Source organism: Ursus maritimus, unplaced genomic scaffold, assembly GCF_017311325.1.
Source record: "Ursus maritimus isolate PB19 unplaced genomic scaffold, ASM1731132v1 scaffold_4, whole genome shotgun sequence".
Taxonomy (NCBI): domain Eukaryota; kingdom Metazoa; phylum Chordata; class Mammalia; order Carnivora; family Ursidae; genus Ursus; species Ursus maritimus.
The window spans coordinates 57457375-57470744 of record NW_024426552.1 but is presented as its reverse complement, the minus strand read 5'-3'; the positions used below and the strand labels follow the sequence as shown (position 1 = coordinate 57470744).

General features: G+C 37.3%; 1 protein-coding gene across 5 annotated transcripts in view; it reads right to left on the bottom strand.

The window, feature by feature from the left end:
* Positions 1-13370, bottom strand: part of GRAMD1C (GRAM domain containing 1C) — an 87095-nt gene that overhangs the window by 38440 nt on the left and 35285 nt on the right. The window lies entirely within an intron of this gene.

Below are 13370 nucleotides of genomic sequence, written 5' to 3'. Positions count from 1 at the left end.
TTAGTGTCCATAAAAGAAAAATAAAAAAGATCACTGGTGGCAGAGAAAGTTAAGGAACCACTGTCCTTGATCTTAAAGGTACCCCCACACATTTCTTTTCTGACTCCCACACCAGAAAAGCCATTTGTGAATAGCAATTAGCTCATATTAGTAACTCAGTCTCTCAAAGCCACTATCTTTGAAATACTTCTAGAGTCATAAATGGATGGTTAACTTTATAAAGAGAAACAAGAAATATTTCAATATACTTATGGAAGGTTAACCTTTTATAAAAACTTCTCTGAAATAATAAATATCAAAGTATTCCAAAAATACACTAAAGGAAATAAATAAACCAATGATAAATATTCAGGCAGCTTCCTAAGAGTGAAAGACATTAAACTTAGACGTAAAATATTAACAACAAAACACAATTTTTTATTTGACTACATAAATTAAAGTTTAAAATATATTATCAAATACTATCAGGAAGTTAACAGTAAATAGGGTAATATACTTTTTAATTTATTAGTTTATATATATGTGTGTATATATATATATATGAACACATACATAAAGTATTTATAAAGCATATATTTATATATACAAATATACAAATATAAAAGGTAAATACACCTTATATAAAGGTATAAAGTGTGTGTGTATATATACATATACATATATATATAAAGTGTATATATATATATATATATATATATAAATTAATGGAAAACAAAATAGAACTCATTTAGTTCACCATTTTTTTAACCATCTTTTTTAAAATTCACCATGTTACAGATCTGCTAATTTGTTAAAAATAACTTTTTCTACAAAGTTAGTCAGAAGTCGCAAAAAATGTGGTTATTTGTAGTCATGCTAAATATTTAAACATTGAAACATATACCCAGACTGATATTCATAATTCTCTGAATAATAATAATTCTCCAAATTAGGTTGTTTTAAAAAACAACCTAAATTTTAAACAAAGGCTGACCACCTACCTGCAAACAATGGAGGGTCTGTCCCGTTCAGCCTGAAGAGAGTACTCCAACAAAATAAAGATGAACCAAGTAGCAATCAGATAAGACTCAAAAGTCAGAAGATCAATTTCTGGCCCAGAAAGCTTCGTATTCTAAGTATTCTGCAGTCTTTATCTGCAGCAGAGTTCCAAATACTTAACGACAACTATGTGAAATCACTGCTTCAATCTTCTCATTTTGGTATGAGAGGCTTTTCCTTATGAAAGACATGTTCTATTGAGTTTAAAGCACATTATTTGTCACTTCCTGGTCTGTAGTATCAGCACTCTTTCCAAGGTTGCAGGTCAGAATGCAGAAGTGGTAGTTATACCTCACTCTACAGGTTCCTAAGCCACTCCTACTAGAAGAGGATAGGTAAACAGGGTTTTATTAAAGGGACAGTTCTCAATTTCTTCTGTTCCACACAAGATTAGAAACAATAAAATGCCAACGAAAATCTATTTGTGCTCAATTATGTAAGATGCCTATCACAATATTATTCTAATCTCATTTTAGAGATTAAATATATTAAGGGTTAAATTTTTTCTGCATGCTAACACTTTCTGTTCAACTATGGCAATGTCATTATTACTTCTTCATAGGCCACTTCTTCAGTATCGATGTAGCAGTCCCACCAGACTTGTGCATTAACCCTTTACAACTTGCAAAGATTGTTATTTCTTGAGTATTATAAAGGGAATGCCAGGAAATAGCAGGACGAGCAAGCTATCCAGGTTGAGCAATTCCAATAAGCACTCAGCACATCATTCATCACTGAAAAGTTTACATCTTCATTACTCAATAGTTCTTTCCTTTAAAAATATTTTTTACTTTCTTCAGAATAATTTCCTGGCAGGGACCTAGACTGTAATAAACACTACAGAGAGTCTCATCTACCAATTCCAATTTATTTTCCTGAAGAAAAATTTTCTTCTAAATGAAAAATCACAGCTTGCCCCAATTTCTACCTAGTTATTCCGTTTAATTTAGTAAGGTGTGTAGACAATATCAAATGCTACTCAATGAACTGCAAGGATATGTTTTTGGGGGGCTGCTAAAACCTAATTATTTTATGCAATAGCAGAAAGAAGGACCAGAGCGACACTGGAGAATACTACTCCCTCAAACTGTAGAAAGCACACATGGGGGCTAGAGTCTAATGTCTAAAAATTAGTGCTTTTGACATATTATGGTAGTTCTTACAGGTTGAAACTGTAGATAGATATCCTTACTCTACTATGATAACCAAATTGCTATGAGAAAAATATACATTAGCTATACTAGAAATGATTTTATATACCTTTGCTAAATATAAAAATCCCTACAGTAAACCATGACTACACAGTAAATTTAGTAGGCTTAAGGAGGAATATAGAACCTAAGACTTAGCCCCAAGAAAACCTGGCACACAAAGGCTCAGTAGAAGAGGAGTGGCCAGCAAAAAAGAATGAGGGAAATACCAGGGAGGTAAGAGGGAAGTCCAGAAGGAATGATGTCATGGAAATCAAGGGAAGAAGGTGCTCAAAATGGAGGGAGTGTATCGTGTGGAATGTTGCTGACAGATCAAATACAAGGAGCACATACATGGCAAGTACAAGTGTGCTGAGGAGTCAAACAGCCTCGTGAACTAGTTCACCGTGACTAGCACTGGCAGTGGGAAAAGGAGGGGACGGGAGAAGGAAAGAGTCACTGGGGAAGGGGGAAGCAGCCAGAGCATGAGGAGCCATGTATGCCATGCTGAAGAAGAATATGGGGTTTACACTGTTAAAATATAAAAAGCCACCTACTAGTTTCACATAGAAAAGTAAAAAAGTTCAGGGGCGCCTGGGTGGCTCAGTCGTTAAGCGTCTGCCTTCGGCTCAGGGCGTGATCCCAGAGTCCTGGGATCGAGCCCCACATCAGGCTCCTCCACTGGGAGCCTGCTTCTTCCTCTCCCACTCCCCCTGCCTGTGTTCCCTCTCTCGCTGGCTGTCTCTCTCTGTGTCAAATAAATAAATAAAATCTTTAAAAAAAAAAAAAAAGAAAAGTAAAAAAGTTCAGAACTATGTTTTTGAAAGATACACTTTTAAAACTATTACCACTTTGGTAACAATCTAAAGGACAGATTACAATGTTAAAAAGAGATCGTTAGGAGAGACTATTCTAACGGTTCAAGGTAGAAATGTTGAGGGCCTTCCTAAAAAACAGGACATGGTTGGAAAAGAAGAGGTAAAGAACAAGGATACAGCCAGGTTTCTGGCTTGGATGACCAGGTAGAAGGAGGACACTTCACTGACCAAGGGAAAAGAGGTGGAGGAGTTCTATTAATCAAAAAAGTAAAAAAGAGGGAATATAAGAATACAAATACTTCTCCATTACCAGGCTATTATATAGAAAATGTGACTAAAATAGTTAGCAATTTTACATTTATTTTTTCCAGGTAGGCTTGAATGTTGCACTTACTAGATTAATATCACTACTTTCACTTCTAGATTTCCAAGTAATTCCAAAAGAAGTGATCACTGGGGAAAGGCCCAAGAAAGAATAAGTGGATTTGATAAGGCTGAGGTGTCTGAAGAAGGCTGGATGACACTCTTCCACGAGGTTTTAGAATTTGACATTAACTTCATAAACTGACCACTTTTTGGAGAATGGCCTCAGAACTGTCAGAGCCCTGGAGTTGCAGAGTGGCTGACTTTAACAAGCCAAACTCACAGACTGCATATACTCAACTCAGGAGTAAATACACTAATGCACGATAGGGGGACAGGCCTTTCTAATCACCCAAAATCTTTCCTTCTGCCACACAGGGTGCCTCAAGACCTTGGCAGTCAGGTATTGGTAATCGGAAATTTGCATGATAAGCACAGAATCAGAGCAAAGGTGGACAGTTTTCAAGGACCGACTGTGATGTTGGTGTGGCCTGATGATTCATCTCTGTACATTGTCTAGTGATCACAGTCTGCCTCTGTGACTATTTTTCTGCCCTAAATCCTAAATTCTTGGCCTAAGTCCAGCCAAACCCCCTTCAGACTGACATATTCCTTCTTTATATATACTAACACAATCATTGAACTGTTTTAAACCCATTTTTCCCCCAGCACACCTGAGGAACAGGACACCCTTTTCTCATTCTCCTATTAGCAATTCCCAAAATAGAAGCTGGGATGACAGGTTTCACAATTTGGTGAGGGAGGGGTCTGTATACCTCTCATCACCTCATCCCTAATTCTGTACCTTCTTCTGCCCTTAGGGAATAAATCTGAAAGCCATTCTGTCTCTTTAAGCCTTAGAATTTAAAACATGCACAGATTTCTGCTCTCAGAGGCACGGGATTTAAATAATCACTCTGTAATCACTCTTTCAGGGCACCTGGGTGACTTAGTTAAAGTCCAACTCTTGATTTCGACTAAGGTTTTGATCTCAGGGTTGTGAGATTGGGTCCCACTTTGGACTCCATGCTGAACATGGAGCCTGCTTGGGATTCTCTCTCTCTCTCTCCCTCTGCCCCTCTCCCCACTTGCGTGCTCTCTCTCTTTCTCTCAAGAAAAAGAAATAATAATAATAATCACTCTCAAATGTACTCTTAAATTTGCATGAAGAGCTAGCTTCATAGCAGCCCTGGTGTACTGGCAAGACAGACCACTATTATCTCACTGAGAGAAAAATAGTGCAGAAAGAACATTTTGATTCTATATACATCCTACCTGTATTGTATCAATAATCCTAAATCCAATAATATGATAATATCACTAGGAACATGAAAGGATTAAGATTTGAGCTTTAAACAAAAAACTTAAGTTTTATGCCTTGTTAAAAGTAATAACCGTATATATACATCTTGTTTTCTTAATAATTCAAGTATACAGAAAATAACATTCTTTTGGCAACCAAAGATTCTTTAGTGTTTCAAGATAATCATTTGTTCTCATGGCACATAGAGGTTTAAGAAATTGAGTTAAATGAACATTCAACTTCGGGCATACTTTGAATGCTATTTCTGTAACTAAATGCCTGTGTTTTCTCCCCATCATTTGCCTTTTCCCTGAGCAGAGAGGTGAAAAGTTGTTGTTACTTAAATATGATGATTATCGGGAGTCTAAATCACTGAGTTTTTACTAAATTGAGTCAAAAAGTATTTACTGAGCATCAGCTATTTATAATATAACCCTATAACTTATTGTCCACTTTTGAGAGTAAAGGGCACTACTGACAGAGTGCCAGCCGATAGTGAATAAATACAGAGGTATGCCAAACCAGCTACAGTAAACACGGCAATTGTCCCTGGACATAAAACAATGAGCAAGACAGACATGGTTCTTATCTTCAAGATGTTGTGTCTTGTTTTGTTTTTTGTTGGTTTGTTTGTTTTTTAAGATTTTATTTATTTATTTGACAGAGAGACAGCCAGCGAGAGAGGGAACACAAGCAGGGGGAGTGGGAGAAGAAGCAGCAGGCTCCCAGCAGAGGAGGGAGCCCGATGCGGGGCTTGATCCCAGGACCCTGGGATCACGCCCTGAGCTGAAGGCAGATGCTCAACTACTGAGCCACTCAGGCGCCCCCTTCAAGATGTTTATAGTCAAGCAAGGAGAACAGAAATAGAACAAAGAATTATAAGTGTAATGAATGTTACAAAGAAAAAGTGCAAGATGTTATAGAAAGGTGAAGGAATGGACCTGACTTAGTTTTATGAATGAGTTATCACTTCAAACTAGGGGTGGAAAAGAAGCAGGAACAAGGACTGCATTTGAAGATCTAGTGCAGAGAAGAAAAAAAAAAAGGCAGAACACTTAAGAACAGTGAAGATGTACGGAGATGAAGCTGATGTGGTGGGCTGCTGAAAGATCATGGAGTCCCTATAAAAAATTTTAGATTTTTATTCCAAGGGAGATGGGTATTAAGCAGGAAGCTAATATTAGTAGGTATACATTTTTTTAAAAAGATAAATTTGGCTGTAGTATTATTCAGAGGTCAAAAACTTTCTGTGAAAGTCTATACAGCAAATATTTTAGGCTTTGTGGACCATTCGATCTCCATTGCAACTACTCAATTCTGCTGCTACAGTGTGAAAGCAGCCATATAATATACAAACAAATGAGCATGGCTGTGTTTTGGTAAAATTTTATTAATGAACATGAAATTTGAATTTGTCATGAAATATTACTCTGTCATGAAATATTATTCCTTTTTTTATTTTTAAAAAAACAGTTTAAAAATGTAAAGCCAGGGGCCATAGGTGGCTCAGTCCATTAATTGTCTAACTCTTGATTTTGGCTCAGGTCACAATCGCAGGGTAGTGAGATCAAGCCCCACATCGGGCTCCGTGCTGGGCATGGAGCCTGCTTAATATTCTTTCTCTCCCTCTCCTTCTACCCCTCACCCCCCCCCCGAAAACATAATAATAAGTAAAAATAAAATAAAAATGTAAAGTCATTCCTACTTTGTGGACCTTACAAAAAAAGGTGGAAGATTGTTTGGCTCTGATATAGAGCATGGAAGGGGTAAGGGCTTTAAACTAAACAAAACAGCTGGGGGTGGGGAAGGGCCTAGAGTCTTATCTAAAACCATGGTTGCACAGTTATTTACAGAAGACAGAAACCATCCATTGTTTGCATCAAAGAATGGAACTGCCTCTGTCTTTTGGCCACACAAATCCCAGATACTCAATGTGCTGTCTAGAAAAAGGGTACTAAGCTCAGAGGTTGTGAACTAAGCCGAAGTGCTATAAATTACCACACAAATAACCATAGTGACAGGCTAAACACATGTCTAAACAATGAGGATTTATGTTAAACTAAGTTAAATATCTGAAATAAACTGTTCTTTCTGAAGTAATGCATCAGAGAAACTTATGAATGAAAACATGTACTTTTATTTTTTAAAAAGAGAGAACATGAGGGGGGCTGGTAGAGGGAGAGTGAGAAGCAGATTTCCTGCTGAGCAGGGAACCCCACTCAGGGTTTGATCCCAGGACCCTGGGACCATGACCTGAGCCGAAGGCAGACACTTAACTGACTGAGCCACCCAGGCACCCCGAAAAAATATGTACTTTTAAAAGCATTCTTTCTCAAAGATGCCATATCTGTCTCCAGTTTTTTTTTTCCTTTTGTGGATCTATTGGAGAAATCAATAAAACACACCACACACACACACACACACACACACACACACACACACAAATCATTTTGTTATATTTACCTTAATCTTTTTTCTAGATTAATGTGCTTTATTTTTAAGGCCTTCTCATGTAAGAAGTAAGCTAAGTAGACATATTTACTCTCAGATTCCCAATTACAAGTAAACATGAATATAATATTCTGAACTTAAATTCTCTTAAACTATATTTAATATATATAAGATGTATTATTAAATGATGTGTTGTTTTAAAGAATTTTGTAGTTATGCTGTGTATTTTATGGATTTTTGCTTTTTTTAAATAGTATTACAAAAGCCATAAAGTGTGGCTTTATCGCTTTAAAAAACTAGAAGGATGGGGCACCTTGGTGGCTCAGCTGGTTAAGCATCTGCCTTCACCTCTGGTATTGGTCCCAGTGGGATCGAGCCTCACATCCAGCCCCACGACAGGCTCCCTGCTCAGCAGGAAGCCTGCTTTTCTCTCTCCCTCTGCCCCTCCCCCCTGTTCATGCTCTCTCTCACACACTCTCTCTCTCTCAAATAAATAAAATCTTTTAAAAACCAAACAGCTTTTTAAAAATTTTTTTTTATTAAAGTTCAGATCCCAGTTTCTTCCTTGGCTCATCTGTAAACCTGAACTTTATCACTTCCCTGGAGTTATTTGTTTTCATAAGGATGTATCCCAACTTTCTCGCCTGTGATAAGCGCAAATGGGATTTGGGGAGGACACTCAGATCAGGTCCAAAACCAAATGCAGTAGCAGTCTTTGGCTCCTTGTTAGAATGAGGGAATGCACCTGGGGGATTTCCAGAGCACTCAAAAAACTTGGCATTAGAGGGTAGCATTAGCCAGGTCCCTAGGGCAATACTGGAATTTTCAGCCCACGCCGGTAGGAGCAGCCCACTGTAACTGTAACAAAGCATCCGAATATAGCGGGCCTAACGCCGGGAAAGAGGCTTCTCGCAGCACAACTTGGAAAGGGTAACGCAGAAAGCTATAGGACAGCCAGCCTTTGTGCAGCTGTTCCGTACTCCTGCAGGTGGCTGCCACGGGCCACCAGACCCAGGACCCCGTGGCCCGCCACCCTTAAGCATCGCCCAGGCCGGGACTATGGGCATGGGGCTCCAAGGAGCCAGGGTGCCCAAACACCCAGAAAGACTCGTGAGAGTGGCACAAGCTTTGACATGGTGCTTTACTCCCAGCCTTGTCTATTCCCTTAAGGAGGAAGGAGGGGTTGGGCTTGGCAAACCCCCACTCCCATCTTTCTCCTCCACCTGGGGACTTCGAGGCCACTTCTCCATGTTCCCAGCACTCTGGAAAAGTGAAAGCATCCCAGCGGGGCACTGTTTGGAAGTCCCTGACCACAGCAGCTGCCCCAAAGTTGGAAAACCATTCAACCCTAAGAGCCACAGAGGCCACAATTTGTCCACTCCAGTGAGGGGCTTAGCTGGAGAGTGGGAAGAAAGGAGGAGGTAAAGTTCTGGCCTGCAGTGTTTGAGCTCTAGCAGCAAAGGAGACTTCCTTATCAGCTGGAAATCTCAACTCAACCCCCCCCCAAGCCATTTTTTAAAAATAACAGATTTATTGAGCTATAATTCACATACCACAAAATTCACTTTAAGTGTACAATTCAGAAGTTTTTCGCATATCCTCAGTTGTACAACTATCACAACTTTTAGAATATTTCATCTACCCAAAAGATACCCAAATCCATTTAGCAGTCAACTTTTCATTCCTCTCTCCTCCTAGAAACAAATTTACTTCTACTTCTATGAATTTGTCTATTCTGGACATTTCATAAAAACAGAATCATACAATATATGTTCTTTGGGAACGGGCTTTTTTCACATACCATTAAGCTTCACGATTCATCTATGTTGTAACATGTATCAGTACTTCACTGCTTTTTATTGACGAATAATACTTCATTGTGCGAATATACATTTTGCTCATCATTCATCAGTTGATGAACATTTAGGATGTTTCTACTTTTTGGCTTTACGAATAATGCTAAGAACATTCAAGCGCAAGTTTCTGTGTGAACATACACTTTCAATTCTCCTGCATAAAAACCTAGGAGTGGAATTGCTGGGTCATGCAGTAACTATGTTTAACATTTTGAAAAACTGCCAAACTGTTCTTCAAAGTTTTCAAAATTTTACAACCCCACCAGAATGTATGAGAGATCCAGTTACTCCATATCCTCAATGTTTGTTAATGTCTTTTTATTTCAGCTATCCCAGGGGGTGTGAAGTGGGATCTCTTGTGATTTTATGTTTCCCTAATGGCTAATGACATTGCACATCTTTGCATGCACTTATTGGCCATTTGTATATCTTCTTTGGAGAAATGACTATTCGAATCCTTTGCACATTTTCTTAATGCATTATTTGTCTTTTTCTTGTTGAGTTTTAAGAGGTCTTTACATGTTCTGGACATAAATACCTGATCAGATATATAACTTGCAAATACTTTCTCCCAGTCGTGAGTTGTCTTTTCACTTTCTTGATGGACACCTTCAAGCATAAAAGTTTTTAATTTTTATGAAATCCAATTTACCTTTTTTCTTTTGTCACTTGAGCTTTTGGTGTCAAATCTAAGAAACCACTGTCTAATCCAAAAGTCATGAAGATTTATAGCTACAGTTTCTTCTGAGAGTTTTATACTTTAAGATTTTACATTTAGGACTATGGTCCATTTTGAATTAATATTTATATATGGTCTGAAGTAGGAATCAAAATTCATTCTTTTGTATGCGTTATCTAGTTATTCCAGTACCATTTGGTGAAAAGACTTCTTTCCCTGTGGAACCGTTTTGGCACCCTTGTCAAAAATCAAATTAGGGCTGATAAGTGTAAGATTTTATTTCTGAACTCTCAATTCTATTCCATTAACGTATATGTCTAGACTTACACCAGTAAACCTACTTGATTTTTGCAGCTCCGTAGTAAACATCAAAACAAAAAGTACACCTCCTCCAATGGTATGGACTGAATTGCATCCCCCTAAAACTGGTATGTGAAGCCCTAAACCCCCAATGTGACTATATATGGAGTTAGGGACCTTAAGGAGAAAATTAAGGTTAATGAGGTTGCTATGGACTGAATTGTGTCCCCTCAAAATTCATATGTTGAAATCCTAACTCCCAATGTGATGGTGTTTGGAGGTGGGGCCTTTGAGAGATAATTAGGTTTAGATGAGGTAAATGAGGGTGGGACTCTTATGATGGGATTAGTGCCCTTAGAAGAAGACACCAGAGAGTTTTCCTGCTCTGGCTCCGGCTCTCTCTTTCCTTCCAGGCTGTGTCAGAACACAATGAGAAGGCCAGGAAGTGTTCTCACCAGAACCCAACCAAAGCTGGAATCCCAGTCTCAGACTTCCGGCCTCTAGAACTACGAGGAAATAAATTTCTGTAGTATAAGCCACCCAGTCTACAGCATTTTGTTATTGCAGCCTGAGCTAAGTCAGAGTTGTGAAGGTGGAGCCCTACCCTAATAGGACTGGTATTCATATAAGAGGAAGAGGTACCAAGCATGAACAGAGGGAAAGCCATGTGAGGACACAGTGAGAAGGCTGCAAGCCAACAAGAGGGGTCTCACCAGAAATTCACCCTGCCTATTCCATGATCTGGGACTTCCAGCCTCCAAAAGTGTGAGAAAATAAATGTATGCTGTTTAAGCCACCCAGTCTGTAGTATTTTGTTATGGCAGGCCCTGACAGAATAATTAATCCAATTTTGTTCTTCTTTTTCAAGACTGTTTTGACTATTCTGGGTACCTTGCATTTCCATATGAATTTTAGGATCTGCTTTTCAATTTCTTAAAAAAAAAAAAATGACGATTGGGATTTTGATAGGGATTGCACCGAATCTGCTGATCAATCTGGGGAGTATCACATCCTAACAATATCAAGTCTTCCAATCCATGAGCATGAGATTTTTTTCACTTGTCTTCTTTAATTTCTTTTAACAATATTTAGTAGCTTTCACTGTTCATCTTTAAGTTCTTTTGTTAAATTTATTCCCAAGTATTTTATTCTTTTTGATGTTATTATAAGTGAACTTTTTTTTGATTGTTCATTGTGACTGTATAAAATATAATTGATTTTTGTATTTGGATCATATATTCTGCAACTTGCTGAACTTACTAGTTCTAATGGGTTTCTACTGACTTCCTTAGAATTTTACATATATGAAACCATATTGTCTGCTAGTGGAGATAGTTTTATTTCTCCATTTTTAATCTGGATGTCTTTGCTTCCTTTTCTTGCCTATTTTCCCCAGCTAGAACTTTCAATACAATGTTGAATAGAAATGGCAAGAAAGGACATCCTTGTCTTGTTCCCAACCAAAGCTGGGGAAGCATTAGTCTCTTGTCATTATGTTAGCTGTGAGCTTTATCAAGTCAAAGAAATTCCCTGCTAGTCCTACTTTGTTTTTGTTTTTGTTTTTTTGTATCATGAAAGGGTATTGTCACATGTTTTTTCTGTATTGACTGAGATGATCATGTGGTTTTTGTCCTTTATTCCACTAATATAGTGTATTACATTGTCTGATTTTCATATGTTCAATCGACCTTGTATAAATCCTACCTAGTCGTGGCATATAATTGTTTTTATATGTTGCTGGATTTGTTTTGCTAAATTGGTTTGGTTTTGTTGAGGATTTCTGTCGATATTCACAGACAAAATGACATAAACACAGTGAACATACTGTCCTGTAGGTTTCTTGTGATGTTCTTTGTCTGGACTTGGTTATCAAAGCGTAATACTGGCCTCAGAGACTGAGTTGCAAAGTGTTCTCTCCTATTTTTTGAAACACTCTGTGAAGGATTGATGTTAATTCTACTGTAAATATTTGGTAGAATTCACCAATGGAGCCACCTGGGCCTGAGCTTTTCTTTGTGGGTAGATTTTTTTTATTGCTAATTCAATCTCTTTCCTTGTTATAGGTCTATTCAGATTTTTTTATTCCTACTTGAGTCAGTTGCAATGGTTTATGACTTTCTAGTCACAATTATACATTTCACTTAGGTTAAATAATTTGTTGGCATACAATGTCCATAAAGTAGTATGAACCCTTTTCATTTTGCAAGTTCAGTAGTAATGTTATCAGTTTCACTTCTGAATTTAATAATTTTAATCTTTTTTTCTTGGTCAGTCTAGTTAAACTTTACTGATCTTTTCAAAGAAAACTTTTTATTCTGTTGATTATCTGTTTTTCTATTCTCTATTTCATTCATTCTCTTCTAGTCTTTAGCATTTCCTTGCTTCTATTTGCTTTAGGTGTAGTTTCTTTTCCTTGCCCTAATTTCTTAAGGTGGAAAGTTACGTTATTGATTTGAGATCATTCCTTTTTTTAATATGGGTATATATAGTTATAAAATCCCCTCTAAACATTGCTATAACTGCACCTCATGAGTTTTGGTATGTTGTGTTTTTGTTTTCATTTAACTCGAAGTATGTTCTAATTTCTCTTGTGATTTCTTCGTTCACTCATTGGTAACTTAGGAATGTTTTGCTTAATATTCACATTTTACGAATTTCCCAAATTTCTATTATTGATTTCTAATGTCATTCACTGTAGTCCATAGTATTATTTCAGTCCTCTTGAATTTATTAAGGTTTCTTTTATAACCTAGCATATGGTCTGTCTGGAGAGTGTTCCATGTGTACTTGAGAAAGACGTATATTCTGCTTTGAGTGTCCCATAGATGTCTTTCAGTTCTAGTTAGTTTACAGTTTTGTTCAAATCTTCTATCTCCTTGTTGATCTCTGTGCTTGTTCCATCCATCATTGAAGGTGGGGTATTGAAATCTCCAACTATTATTGTTGAATTATCTATTTCCCCCTTCAGTTCTGCTAGTTTTGTTTCATGTAATTTAGGGCTCTGTTATTAGGTGCATATAAGTTTATAATTGTTATAAATTCCAGATGGATTGACCCTTTTATTATTATAAAATATTATTCCTTGTCTTTATTAATCTTTGTCTTAAAATCTATTTTGTCTGATACCACTGCAGTCACTTCAGCTGTCTTTTGGTTACTACTTGCATGGTACAGTATTTTCCATCTGTTTGTATCTTTAAATCTAACATGTTTCATATCAACAGCATATACCCGGATCATGTTTTTTTTTTCATTCTTTCTGTCTATCTCTGCCTTCTGATTGAAGTGCTTAATCTATTTATGTTTAATGATTTAATGTAATGTCTGCCATTTTGCTATTTGTTTTCTATGTATCTTATGTCTTCCATTACC